The 14,838-nt window shown below is 35.5% G+C and overlaps 1 protein-coding gene across 3 annotated transcripts in view; it reads left to right on the top strand.

Moving 5' to 3' along the window:
- DCAF6 (DDB1 and CUL4 associated factor 6) overlaps positions 1-14,838 on the top strand; it is a 126,522-nt gene that overhangs the window by 92,977 nt on the left and 18,707 nt on the right. The window lies entirely within an intron of this gene.

Genomic DNA, 14,838 nt, shown 5'->3' with positions numbered 1-14,838 from the left:
CGGGAACCAGTCTCCACATGGGATCTGAACCCTCGGCAGGAGCGCCGCCGCGCTCCCAAGCGGCGCACTTGCCAGTGCGCCACCAGGCCGGCCCGATAGTAGTTCTCTTTTTGAGAATCTGATTTCTGCTAATAAACCTATTGACTCAATTTAGAAAATGAAAAATTTGCACCAAATAACATATTGTAGCTACAGTAAAGAATTAAATTGCTAACATGTTCATATAGTTTTTCCATTTTTCATTTTATGTGATCACGAGGGTATATTTTATTTTTTAGAATATAAAATAAGTCTTTAAAGCATATTGCACTTATAGAAAACTATTTCTACACTTAGTGCCATTATATCTCATTGTAGTTTCTCTCCTCTTCCAGAGAATCTAGTTTTATCTTTAAAATCCTAGTTCACATAGGAATGAGGTTCTATTTGAACCATTCACATATTTCTATGCTTTAATGTATATAGATAAGGTTAGCAAGCATAGCACAATTTGAAAATCAAACTGATGGTTTCTAAACCCAGGTTGGAGAGCTATATTCTATAATTAAGCTTTACATTTATGGCCTTCTATTTATATAAGTGATCATGTGTCTTTGTTTTTTTTCTGTATTTAAGTAGTGGAGCATGATACAAGGTCATAATTGAAAACAGAAGTTAAGTATCCAATTTTTAGTAAAATGCACCATATCACTTTCTAGGGTCATCTGTTTAAATAAGAAATTATATTTTTAATGGATACTAGACACTTGGAGAAAATTATTATTATTTATCAGCTTCTATCCTGGCTAATTATAAAACTTTTATGCCAAGCTCGCTTTTGTGGCTGAGGAAAATGAGGTGCTAAGCAGGATTTTTTTTATATTCTAGACCTAGGAGATTTTTTTAAAAACACAGTAGATAATATCAGAGAGAAAGGAAGATTTTGGGGGAGGGTGGATCCTAGAGAATCTGAAAACTGTAATATCTTTCTATAGGGCTTTATCATTTACTTATTTTTATAATACTTAGATGTTTCATTTGTTTTAGGGATTCTCTTCAGGTTTGTATCTGCCACATAGTTGGGACCTGATAGCCTTACTGACCCAGGAAATCCAGGTGCTGAACTAGACTAGCAGAATCTTTTAGAAGAGAAATAATAAGGGACAGTAGCCTGGAACTGACCCCAATTCATGCATATAGTCTTGAATTCATACTCTCATGGTTAGATCCAGATTTGAAACCACTCTGGGTCCACACTTGCTTCCTGGGTTGTTTTTTTTTATTAAGAGTTATTTAATATTCTGTATACTCTAGGTATTTAGCCTTAGATTGTCCTATATATTATTTTGTTTTATTTTATAGGGCATAGTAGTAAACTTACTAAAGAGAAACAGAATAATAATAAAGTTCTTACCTTTCAAGAGAATTATTAAAAGAGAGGGAACAAATATACAAGCCATTTATAAAAACATGGAAAACATATTTAATAAATATATGAAATTAAATACAATGACATATATATTTATAAGGATGTACATACTGAGGTGATTCTAAAGTGATTAGAGTGCCCATTTCACAATTAACATTAATTTTCCTTTTAGATTTGCATTATTCTTAGTTACCTCTTTACCAAAAATTTGTAAATGGTAAAAAATATTCCCCCAAATTTTATCTAAATAATTTTTATAGTTCTTAACTTCCTTAGCACCATCTTGATTTAATCTTGAACTGCCTATATAAAATATATTCTTAATATTTCTGTACCTTTCTAAGAGCTCTTCATCCTTGAGACCACTGCCAGTTTATCATGCATTTCAATTTGGAGGGATAGATATGTTGACTTTTATTCTCAAGAGAGAAAGTTTAAGAAATTTTTGCTTCTTAAGAACATGAAAAGAATCATTTATTAGCTTATAATTAGGCATATGATTTTGGAGAATTTCTGTTTCCAAAGAGGCTAAAATTTCTGAAGCTATACTGTAAAAATCATACCATTTAGTTCCTAAAGTCCAATTAGAAAAGAAAGATTTGTATTATCTTTTAATTCTTTTAATTAAATCTTTTAATTCTACTTTTCCACAATCTTTTTTTAAGTACCCTCATACATTTCACACATGGATGAAATGCCCAACTAAAAGGATACCTGTCTTAAAGTTTCCTCCTTGCTGCCATTTGAAAAGCCCAGTCAATATCAGTTTAGTTAGGGTGGAGAAATGGTCCCACAATTAAGTATTATAGAAGTATATACTTAATTTGATCTGTACTTTAATTTATATGAAGAACTATATAGTGGATCTCAATTTTTTTGCCCCAAATTTAATTTTTAAAATGAAACTTAAAAAGCTTATAGCTAAGTCATTTTCGGCATACATTTAATAAAAATATCTAAACAGTTCCTTGCAATGTAATGACTTTTTAGAAGATATTTACATTCTTATAATTTGGTTAAACAGATAGGATCCAAGTTTTCACTTTTGGGCTGAGATTAAGCATGAGAAGGAAATGTCGTAGAAAATAAAGGCCTTAACAACTAACATAGATATTTTTAAATGGAATGCTTTTCTTATTAACTATAGCAAGTCTATAAAAATATAACTGGGACTGTCTATAGCAGAGGTCAGCTGACTTTTTCATATGGGCCAGATAGCAAATATTCTAGGCTTTGCTGGCCAAGAGGCAAAGAGGAGGCTATTATGTAGGTACTCATATAACCATTTAAAAATGTAAAAACAGTTCTTAGAATCATTACAAAGACATGCAGCTGGCGAAGATTTAGTCCAAGAGCCATAGTTTGCTGATCCCTGCTCTATAGTAGATCAGTCTTACAGAGGGAAACCAAGCTATCATCTATGGTAAAATGCCTCTACTGGCAGAAATCCAATTAAAAGCAGTGTAATCTGTGAATCACCACGTACTTGGATCCCCTTTAATGTTCTCCAGGGAAAGAACAGAGAACATTAAATGGAAAATAAATTGAAAAAAAAATATGCTTTATAATCGTGGTATTAAAAAACAATGAACAAAGTTAGTATGTTTATCCTTTAGTGATTAATATACTGGAGTTAGAAACATGAATATGAGCCCTTGGAATGAAAGGAGAATGGTTAGGTTTTTTTTTTTTTTTTTTAAAAGATGACCGGTAAGGGGATCTCAACCCTTGACTTGGTGTTGTCAGCACCACGCTCACCCAGTGAGCTAACCGGTCATCCCTATATGGGATCCGAACCCAGGGCCTTGGTGTTGTCAGCACCGCACTCTCCCGAGTGAGCCACGGGCCGGCCCTGGTTAGGTTCCCGGGGCCTTGGTGTTGTCAGCACCGCACTCTCCCGAGTGAGCCACGGGCCGGCCCTGGTTAGGTTTTTTATTTAGGTGATCATCATATAAATTCTTTTCACAGCACCAAATCTATTATAGAGTAAATGGTGTGATGGTCTGGCTGGTAGCTCTTCCTCTTACTAAATCCAAGAGGAAAAATAAATTGCTCTCTAAAAAAAAAAAAAAAAGACAACTTTTGAGTAAGCTTCCTTTTTAGTTATAGCCTCAGTTAAGATGCTCTAACGATTTTTTTCCTAGAGATTTAAGGATATTAATTCTGTATTGCCTTTTAGAAGTATTATTTGCATAGAAATTTGTTCTCATCTACCTACTCTGGACTCTATGGAACATGGCCTTCATTTCTAAAGACAAAATTCTTTATACTGTAGATTTGCCACCATTTATTCAGCCATCGTTATAACCATTCTTTCCATATTTCTAATGATTCAACTTTATTCTTTATTTAAGGTAATCAAAGAGAAAGAACTGGGCTCCTAGGGAGTTCCAAGCCTGTTATTCTTTGCTTGCTTGTTACATAGTCTGTGTTAGGCCAAATGAGTCAGCTCAGGGTTTAATTATTTATTTCCCAAACAGCAGCCCAGCCCCAAGGAGCGTAATATAATGTGGGTGTTCCAGTGGATGGCATTCATAATGAGTCAGTGCAGTTCCTCACACTCTGTAACAGGATTAGGTTCTAATTTACTTAAAGGATAAAAGGGATTAAGTGCAATGTCTTCTAATCTGTCTTCAGTAAATGTTTCTGTTTCCTTAATTTCTTCATACACATTTAGTTGAACGACATATTCCTCACTTAATCACAGAGAGAAACAAAAGTTGTTTTAGATTGAGATGATTGATGATAAAAGTGGTGACCTTAATGCTTTAAATATTTGGTTCCTTGAAGTCTTTGTAAGTGACTTTAGTTATTGTGTTCCCTTCACTAGATTTAATATCAGAGGAACAACAATAGGTGATAGAATAATGAGGTAATTCAGTATGTTCCTTCATTTTATTTTTTCTTTATGATGGATTTGCCAGGTCCTCTTTTGCCACAGCTAACCAACTTTCCTATTAACAGTTAATACTTCCTTTGAACTTACTGAGCTCTAAGTGCTAAGCATTGTAAAACAGGTTGCTTTTCACAAAATATATTTAGCTGCATGCACTGCATGGGAATAGAATGAAAAGAGATTTCCCGTGTGTAGATATAACTGATGTTCACTTCAAGTGTGTCATATGACAAAGTAACTATCATATGAAATGATATACTTTAATATCAGTTACTTGCTTTGAATATTTTGTTAAAGAATGCTACTTACTTTTTTAAAAACTTAATTGGGATAACAGCAACTTTTTGTTATTCAAATATACTCTTCTTCCTTGAGATCAATAACTAAAGATGGACTTGAGTCTAATTTTGTGTGTAGGCTTAAGATTCTGATTTTTTAAAAGAAAGCTGTTTTCTTATAAATAGCTTAATACCATAGAAGTGTCACACATCAAGATAATATATAACCCTCAAACAGTTCTCTAATGTGAAGTCACACAATGGGGTTCATTTTTTAATAGATCTTAAAATGAACCTCATTCCCATCATCATCTGCTCAAGACCTGGTTTACTGAAGAAGTCAACCTTATACCTAATTTTATGGCATATATCTGTTATTTACCATCAGTTTCTAAAACAAAGTAGAACTTACATAATATATAGCAACAATGAGAAATGTAAAATTGGTAGAGTTCCCCTTGGGAATACAGAAATAATGAAATATGCCAAAAAAAATATACATTTGTAGATTTTCCTGGTTAAGACCTATTCTCAGATTCCCCTGTAAAAGTCTCAGACTTGTTTTTGCTTTTTTGCTGGTGTTTGTAAGCTGTTTTAACATTAAGATATATTTGACATAACTTTTTACAAGTTAGTCTATTACTAGTTATCATTTTCTGATTAAATGACACTAAAATGGAATTCATTACAGGGCCTTTGATTTTCTAATTTATACTTTTTATCACAAGTACTCAAAGCTGCTATTACAATGAAGATTGTAACTAAAAAGTACCATGTTGTTTTAAATGAGTTTCAGAAAAGCTAAAACACTGAAGTAGAGATTAATATGCACTAATAAACATAGTACAACAGAAAAGGTGACAGTTACCTCTTAGAGTGGTTGAGATCAGACCTCAGTTATAGAGATTATCTGGGGAAATTTCTGATTATAAGGCAGTATTTTCCTGACAACAAACACATATTTGTTCTGCTTCCCCTTTCAGCAATTGGGGATGCTCAAAGAATGTAAAATTCTGCTTAAGAAAGAGAAAATTAGAAAAATAAGATTATTACAGATTATTATCTCTACTGCTCATATAACTGGTCTTCATTAGGGACTGTCTTGTAATGTTTTGTGAATGGGTCTTACTGTGACTTGCTAAGATTCTGAATGATAGGTGCCATATTTTCTATTTCTTTCAATAATAAATAAGATGGTAGTAATCCTCTACTCCTTATTCTACTGTTTTACCTCATCACCTCTCATGCGATCTATTAAAATAGTCCTCCAACTTCCTCCAATCTGTCCCTCTTATCGGATCTGCTTACAGTGGCTCTCCATTGCTCATGATACAGAAAAACCCTGGCTTCTTTACCTGGTATGTAGGGAACTCCATGTTATGGCTGCTGCCAAGAATTGCTCATACTCTCTGTATCAGCCATACTTGGAATGTCACTGAATACATTCAGGGAACTATTGGAGTTCTCTGAATATGTTATGCTGCCTTCAGCCTCCATATCTTTACCTACTCAGTGCCCTCTTACTGAAATGATCTCCCATCACCATCATTTTGGCCACCTCATCTTTCAACATTCATCTCTTCCCCCGCCTCCTTTTGGCAGCTGGCCAGTACAGGGATCAAACTCTGGACCTTGGTGTTATCAGCACCATGCTATAATCAACTGAGCTAACTGTCCAGCCTCAACATTTATCTTAAGATACTTAAAAAAAAAACTTTTCCTGGCCCATATATTTTATAAACCCAACTGTGTGCCCTTATATACATCTGCTGTACTACCTGTAGCACTTTATTGTATACTGGTATGTTTTTCTGTATAAGAATGAAGGCATCTTTAAGGCCAATATAATATGTACATGTATACAGAAATAAAAGTTGGCCCACACCTTTTTGTCAAAAACTCTATCTAACTAAATTTTCATTCATATTTCTCTAGATGACTTGCCTTATTGCTTTCTTCCTCTGCTACCTAAGACTTAAAAATAAATGAGAGGCCTGTGAATTATTGTTTCAGGAGTCCACTATCCCCATACATTTGATGACTTGCTGTAGGACTCACAGGAATCAAAGGCACTTGTAATCATGGCTATGGTTTATTACGACAAGGGAAAAAGACACATTGGACAGAGAAGAAAAATATGGGCACAAACTTCCAACATTCTTCCTTTTAGGAGGGGCCACACAGAATGTGTTCCTTTAGCAATAAAATGCAGTAACACTTGAATAGTGTTTCTGCCCAGGGAAGGCTGATTATGACTCTAAGTCTAGCATGTTTACCGGGGGCTGGTTATATTGGCACCCTCTGCCTGTGCACCCAACCACAACCTCCTAAATTCCAGACCCAGAACACTTCATAGGTATTCATCATAAATCACATTATTTTTACAGGCAACCTAGGCAGGCAGACATAGTAGGGTTCAATGTCCCAGGCAGACAGAACAATGGAGGGAATATTCGAAAAGTCAAGTTCCCTGTGCCAGCCAAGGGTTTGCCTCTTAAGCAGACTCTTCTAAAGATGGCAGTATTAGGCCAGCTACCTCTTTACAAACACCTGGTAAGGCTAAGAATCCCGTTTCTCCCTCCCCACTTCCAAAAAGAGCAGAAACAGCAAGATGCTCTCTAACAACCAGTCTACCTCACTTATTTCACTTACTTGGAAAGATGTGTGCTGAAATGACATAACTTCCAATATATAGACCTTTCTTCTTGGTAAAGCTAGATTATTAAACTAATATGGCTTTTACTATAAAACACTTCTACAAGTGTTTTAAGTACTTAAAAGTGTTATTTTTTAAAAAGCAATTAACATTTTTTCTAAAATCTTATTCATATATTCACTTGGACTACAAATACTTTTTCATAATTTAAAGATAAATTTTAGCTTAACCCTCTCTGAACAATCATAAATTCTGAATTAGAATGTTCAAATTAATGAGGTTTTCTTTTCTGAAAACTACTAATATGAGAAAAATGTATCTATGATATCAATTAAAAGAACTTAAAGGTTTGAACTTAGTATACAAAGGAACAGTGGTATTCAGAATTAAAGTGAGCATTTCCAATGAGGCATAGATAAATGGAATTTAATTTATTCTTTGCTTTTAATATCTTTCTTTTTCTTTTTTATGCCTAAGGAATGCTTCCTTGACATATACCCATAGCAACTTTGTTCTTATGCTAAAGTTTTATAGCTATTATGAAAGTAGAGACATAGAAATGTAATATTTATTGCAGAAACTCTCCTGTTGGAGAAAGTGGTGAGAATAGCTTCCCTATGTTTGTAAGAACCTAATTCTTCAGTCTTTGAATTGAAGAAATCAAGCTCAAGTTTTGTAAAATAAATACAAACTCAGTTTCTTTTTGGGTGAAATAATTTAATTATGAAATTAGAAGGTAGAGGTTACTTTTGTCCAAAGTGTTCCAATACTCTACAATGTGGTCACAAAATATTGGATATACTACATTGTGTAGTATCTCTTTTTGAGATTCACAGTGCATATTAGGATAATAAAGCTTCTGAGAAGACTTGCAGCAAAGAAACCTGTTTATCTTTGTTTAATCTATCATTTTTCACATTTATTTGATCATAAATCTGTTTTGTGGAACACCTACGAAAATCCCACAGTTTGGGAAATGTTCTCCCTCCAGGTCATTCTGACTACATTCTAGACTGTGAGTATTGAGATCGTTATAAACCTAGACTAGGAGACTCTGACTTCCTTTTGTTTCACTCCAGCACAGTAAAGAATTTATTTCTACAGATTAATTCAAAATTTACCTGTTTGGGAAATGTTCTCCCTCCAGGTCATTCTGACTACATTCTAGACTGTGAGTATTGAGATCATTATAAACCTAGACTAGGAGACTCTGACTTCCTTTTGTTTCACTCCAGCACAGTAAAGAATTTATTTCTACAGATTAATTCAAAATTTACCTGTTGTAATTCTAGTCATGTCCTCATACTCTATCCTTCGTACAGTATCTTTTGTATATTAACCTTGTTTAGCTAACTGAATTACCCCTTAAGTCACTTCATTCTAGGTGAAATAAATCAGTCCTTTCTTAGTCATTGATTATACTGTTTTTTTTTCTACCCTAAATATTCTTTGTTCTCCTGCAAGCTAGTTTAGTATGATCTATAATATTAACTAATTTGTGCCATTCTAGCTATGTGTAATGGCATTTTAAAAGTGTTTATACTGTGTTGAAAACAGTAAGCAAAGTAGTTCTTATTTTATATTTCTTAGTGCTGTTTAAGGGATTTCTGCTTATATTTTAGCCTAGTTCTAGCTATGTGTAATGGCATTTTAAAAGTGTTTATACTGTGTTGAAAACAGTAAGCAAAGTAATTCTTATTTTATATTTCTTAGTGCTGTTTAATGGATTTCTGCTTATATTTTAGCCTAGTTTTTTTTTTTAACTACTTAAATGTGACAATTTAGTATTTTTTAATGGCATTTACAGACTATTTCTGGTTCATATGACTTATTTCCTAATTTGACCTTGATTTCTTATGAAATTTTGCTGACCATTTAGAGACAGAATTTTCTAGAATATGCAATACTAAAAATAAAATGTAAACCAGAAATCTAGGTTTTATTTTCTTAGGTCAATTGTATGTCCTTCAGATTCACTCTGTCTTTTTCTCCATCTGTTAAATGTTTCTCTCAAATAGAATAATAATACACCTTGAGCTGTTTTGTTGTTGCCTTGAATTTCATTCAGTAATCCTGTTATGTGCTAGATACTCTAGTGGGTGCTGATGATAATAAAAACACAGCCCCTGGCCTCTGTAAGCTCTCAGTTCATGGGATTCACAGATAAAATACACAATTACAATACAGTAATTACAGTGATAGAGCCTTGCATGGACTGTGAGAGTTTTAAGAACTCCTTACCTAATCTGAGGGAGGGGGAGAATTGTATTTTTATAATTCTTGGTTTGTTGATTCATACTTGGCTCCTTTTCTTTCTTTGTTTATTTAGTAATCAGTAAATACCCATGAACCCACCAGCCCAACCCAAGAAACAGAAGACTATCTATAACGTAAATCTACCTGTGTTCCTCTCCATTCTGTCCACCTGCCCACCACACAAGTGGTAACCACTCTCCTGAATGATGTTTATCATGCTTTGCTTTAAAATACAAAACATTATCATGTAAACATAAATACTAAAACAATATGTAATTTGTCTTACCCACTTTTGAACTTTGAAAAAAAGTGATATCATACTGTATATGGGACTGGGTTTTTTTTAAGACAATATTATCTTACTAAGATTTATCCATGTTATGTATAGTAGTTGCTCAGTCATTTTCACTGCTATCTAATAATCCATATGTGACTATACCACAGTCTATCTATTTTCCTGTTAATGGACATTGAGATTGTTTCTGGTTTTAGCTATTATTAACAGTGTTGCCTTGAACATTCTGAAATATTTCTTCTGATACAGTTTTTCTTGGGTATAAACCTAGGAATGGAATGTTTAATTTTACAAAATAATCTCAAATTAATTTCCAAAGTGGGAGTGTAAATTAGTGCGGTCACTAGCAGTACTCTTTACAAATCACACTTATCCTTGTTTCTAATACTTGCTGTTGTCACATTTCTTGCTTTTGCTAATTGATTGGGTGTATAATAATATCTCCTGGTCTTGTTTGCTGCTGTTGTTTAGAAATGTGGTTGACTTATATGAGGGTACTTCAAAAAGCTTGTGGAAAAATAGAATTAAAAGATAATATGAATATTTCCATGAGCTTTTTCAAGTCCCTCATACTTTGATCATATATCTGGCCACATTGCTCTTCTATTATTTCTATTAATTGGCCTGTAGATTTGTTTAAGTTTTGTGTATGTGTGGACAGTCGTACAATTTGCAAATGTGAGTTTTCTTTCCTCTGCATATTTACTATTTTCTTATTATGCCAGTGAATAATGATAATAGGTTTCACATCTTGCTCCTGATTTTGAAAAGAATGCCTCTATTAGTTTCTTTTGGTTGGTGTTTTATGGTAGTAGATACCTTAGATTAGGGATGTTCCTTTCTGTCCTAGTTTGCTAACACTTTTTTTTTTATCATGAATAGGTGTTGATTTTAATCAAATACTTTTTCTATATCTATTGAGCTATTATTATATTGTTTTTCTCCTTTAACCTAATAAAGTGGATTATGTAATTATCTAACATTAAACCATCTTTTTTTATTCCTGGGATAAACCTAACTTGGTAATATGTTATTTCTTTGATATATTGTTGGGTTTGGTTTGCTGATATTTTGTGAAGGATTTTTGCATCTGCTGGAGTTTAGACGTGTTGTCCCCTCCAAAACTCATGTGGAAATTTATCTCCAGTGTGGCAGTGTTGGAAACTGATTGAGTCATGGGGGCAGATCCGTCATGAATGGATTAATGCTCTCCCTGGGGGAGGGGGGATTAATGAGTGAGTTCTTGTTCTATTAGTTCCCACGAGAGCTCGTTGCTTAAAAAGACCCTGGCACCTTCTCTCTCTCTCTCGCTTCCTGTCGCCATGTGATCTGCTTGTACCTGCCACTGCCTGCCACTTTCCGCCATGAATAGAAGCAGCCTGAGGCCCGTGCCAGATGCAGCTGTCCCAGAATCGTAAGCCAAATAAGCCTCTCTTCTTTATAAATTACCCAGTCTCAGGTAATTCTGTTATAGCAACACAAAACGGACTAAAACCGAAAATTGGTACCGAGAATGGGGTGTTGCTATACAGATACCTGAAAATGTGGATGCGTCTTTGGAGCTGGGTAATGGGCAAAGGTTGGAGGAGTTTGGAGGACTTAGAAGAAGACAGAAAGACGAGGGAAAGTTTGGAATGTCTGAGAGACTTATGTGGTGGCGAACAGAATGCTGATAGAAATGTGGACCGTAAAGGCCATGTGGATGATGAGGTCTCAGATAGAAATGAGGAACTTATTGGGAATTGGACAAAAGATACTCTTGCTACACAATAGCAAGGAACCTGGCTGCATTGTGTCCATGCCCTCAGACTTTGTGGAAGGTGGGACTTAAGTGTTGTGAACCAGAGTATCTGGAGGAAGAAATTTCCAAGCAGCAAAGCATTAAGGATGCCGCATAGTATTTTTCTAACAGCCTATGCTGAGTTATGGCAGAAAAGGCATGAGGTAAAGCCAGAATTTAAAAGGGGAGCACGGTGTAAAGATTTGGAAAATTTGCAGCATGGCCATGTGGTAGAAAAGCAGAGAGCATGCAATGGTGCAGCCCAGTGACCATTAGCTAAGAAGATTAGTACAAAAGAAAGGGATTATCAAGAGAAGAAGAAAAGGGCCCTGAAGGCATTGCAGAAGCCTCTGGGGCCAACCCTTCCATTTCAGGCCCAAAGGCCTAGGGAGACAGAATGGTCTTGGGGAACAGGCCCAAGGCACCCTCCATGGGCTCACTGCCCAGGGCCACCTGGAGAAGCTGCTCCCATCACCAGTACCCCAGCTGCTTTGGCTGCTCCATCTGTGGCTAAATTGGCCCCACGTATGGCTGGACCTGCAGTTTTGGAAAACACAAGCCAGAAATCTTGGTGGCATCCACATGGTGTTAAGTCTGCAGGCTTACAGAATGCCAGAGATGGGAAGGCTTGGGAGCCCCCCCCCCACCCCGATTTCAAAGTATGTATGGAGAAGTCTGGGGGCCCAGGAAGAGATCTGTCACAGGGGTGGAGTCACCACAGACAACCTTCACTAGAGCAATGCTGAGCAGAAATGTTGGGTCAGAGTTGCAGCAGAGAAACCCCAACAGCACCATGCCTAGTGGAGCTGGGAGAGCAGGACCACCACAGAGACCCCAGACCTGTGGAGCTACCAGAGTGGAATGCCAGCCTGGGAGAGGTAAAGTGTGGCCTGAGACCAGGAAAGCCATAGAAGTGGGTCTGCCCAAGGACTTAGGGACCTGACCCCCACACCAGCATGCAGAGGCAGTCCAACATGGAATCAAGGTTCACAGCTGGAAGGACTTTTGCTTTTGGTCTCAGATGAGACTTTGGACTTTGGACTTCTAAGTTGGTGCTGGAGCAAGCTAAGACTTTTGGGACTGTTGGGATAGAATGATTGTATTTTGTATGTGAGAGTGACATGAGTTTTGGGGGCCAAGGGTGGAATGATGGAGTTTGGATGTGTTGTCCCCTCCAAAACTCATGTGGAAATTTATCTCCAGTGTGGCAGTGTTGGAAACTGATTGAGTCATGGGGGCTCATGATCCCTCATGAATGGATTAATGCTCTCCCTGGGGGTGGGGGGATTAATGAGTGAGTTCATGCTCTATTAGTTCCCACGAGAGCTCGTTGCTTAAAAAGACCCTGGCACCTTTCTCTCTCTCTTGCTTCCTGTTGCCATGTCATCTGCTTGTACCCGCCAGCTGCCTGCCACTTTCCGCCATTAGTAGAAGCAGCCTGAGGCTCATGCCAGACGCAGCTGTCCCAGAATAAAAAGCCAAATAAACCTCTTTCCTTTATAAATTACCCAACCTCAGGTAATTCTGTCATAGCAACACAAAACAGACTAAAACAGCATCTGTATTCTGAGCGAATTTTTTTCTTATATTCTTATGGCCTGTTTCCTACTCAGAGAATGAATAGGAAAAAATGTTTTCTATTTTTCTTTTCTCTGGCAGAGTTTGAATAAGATAAGAATTACCTTTTCTTTGAAAGTTTAGTGGACCCTACCTATAAAACCTTCTGGGCTTGGTATTTTCTTTTGGGGAAGGTTTCTAAGAATTATTTCAATTCTTTAATAATTATAGGACTATTCAAACTATTTCTTCTTTAGTCACCGTTAGGAGGTTTTGGGGTTTTTTAAATTTCTCAATCTAAATTTTCAAATTATTGTAGTATTTTTTAATTATCTTTTTGATTGCTGCTGTCTTTAGTTATAGCCATCTTTTCATTGAAAACATTGTTTCAGTTCCTTTCATTTTTTTCTTCATCAGTCATGGCAGCTCTCTATGTTGTTACTGTTTTCAAATAAACAACTTTTGGTTTTATTGATCCTCTCATATATGTTAACCTCTTCATTTTCTAATTCTGTTTTTTTCTTTATCTCCTTCCTTCTATTCTTTGAGATTTCTAGCTTCTTAAGTTGTACAAATTCAGCTTTTTTGTCATTAACAACTAACTTGTCAGAGAATGTGGTTGATGTGAGACCTATTCTTTCAAATTTGTAGAAACTGGCTTTGTGGCCTTGTACTTGATAAAATTGTAAATGTTTCATGTATGCCTGAAAAGAATATAACTGTAATTGTTGAATGCAGAATTTTATATGTGACCATTGGATTGATTGTTAATTGTGGTGTTCAAATCATCTGTATTTTTGCTGATTGTTTTTTTTGACAGCTCGACATATAACAGTGAGAGAGGTGTGTTGAAATAACCACTTTAATGGTGGATTTGTCTAATTCTCCTAGTAGTTCTATCATTTTCTTTTTAATGCATTTTGAGGCTTTTATTGGGTACCTATGTTAAACTGTTATTATCCTGGTGAATTGAACTTATTACATTATGTAGTAGTCCTCTCTATTGTTAATGCTGCTTATTAATCTTAGTTTATTTTGTCTGATTAATGTCACTATGCCACCTTTCATTTGATTAGTATTTGCACAATATCTTTTTACTTGAAACCTTTCCTTGTGCTCATGCTTTAGATGTGTCCTAGACAGCCCCTTTTTTCTCCATAGGTGATTTTACTCTAAATTTATAATCATTATGGCTACATTTGGACTTGTTTCCGACTTTTTACTTCTAATTGTCCTATTTCTTTTTTTCACCTTTTTGTTGGTTTTACTTTTTCTTCTATTCTGCCTTTTTTCTCCATTGGGTTGGAACTTGTACTCTTTGTTACTATTACTTTATTGTTTACTTCTGAAATTTCTTATTCTTGTTTAACTTTATAAATCTTTTATGAATTTTAAATTGTTTGAAAATGAGTATAACATGTCATAAGAGAATAATAGTCTCAAAAACAACTTTGCAAATAGTAGGCTTTTTTTTTTTTAATTTTATTTTGTCAATATACAATGTGTTTGATTATTGTGGCCCATTACCGAAACCTCCCTCCTTCCTCCCTCTCCCCTCTCCCACCCAACAATGTCCTTTCTGTTCACTTGTCATATCAACTTCAAGGAATTGTAGTTGTTATGTCTTCTTCCCCCCCCCCCTGGTTTTTTTTTTTGTGTGTGTGTGAATTTATTTATTTTTAGCTCCCACCAATAAGTGAAAACATGTGGTA

Source organism: Galeopterus variegatus, unplaced genomic scaffold, assembly GCF_000696425.1.
Source record: "Galeopterus variegatus unplaced genomic scaffold, G_variegatus-3.0.2 Scaffold4729, whole genome shotgun sequence".
In the NCBI taxonomy this organism is placed as follows: Eukaryota; Metazoa; Chordata; class Mammalia; order Dermoptera; family Cynocephalidae; genus Galeopterus; species Galeopterus variegatus.
Note: the sequence above shows the minus strand (reverse complement) of the source record. Positions and strands in the feature narration are given on the sequence as shown.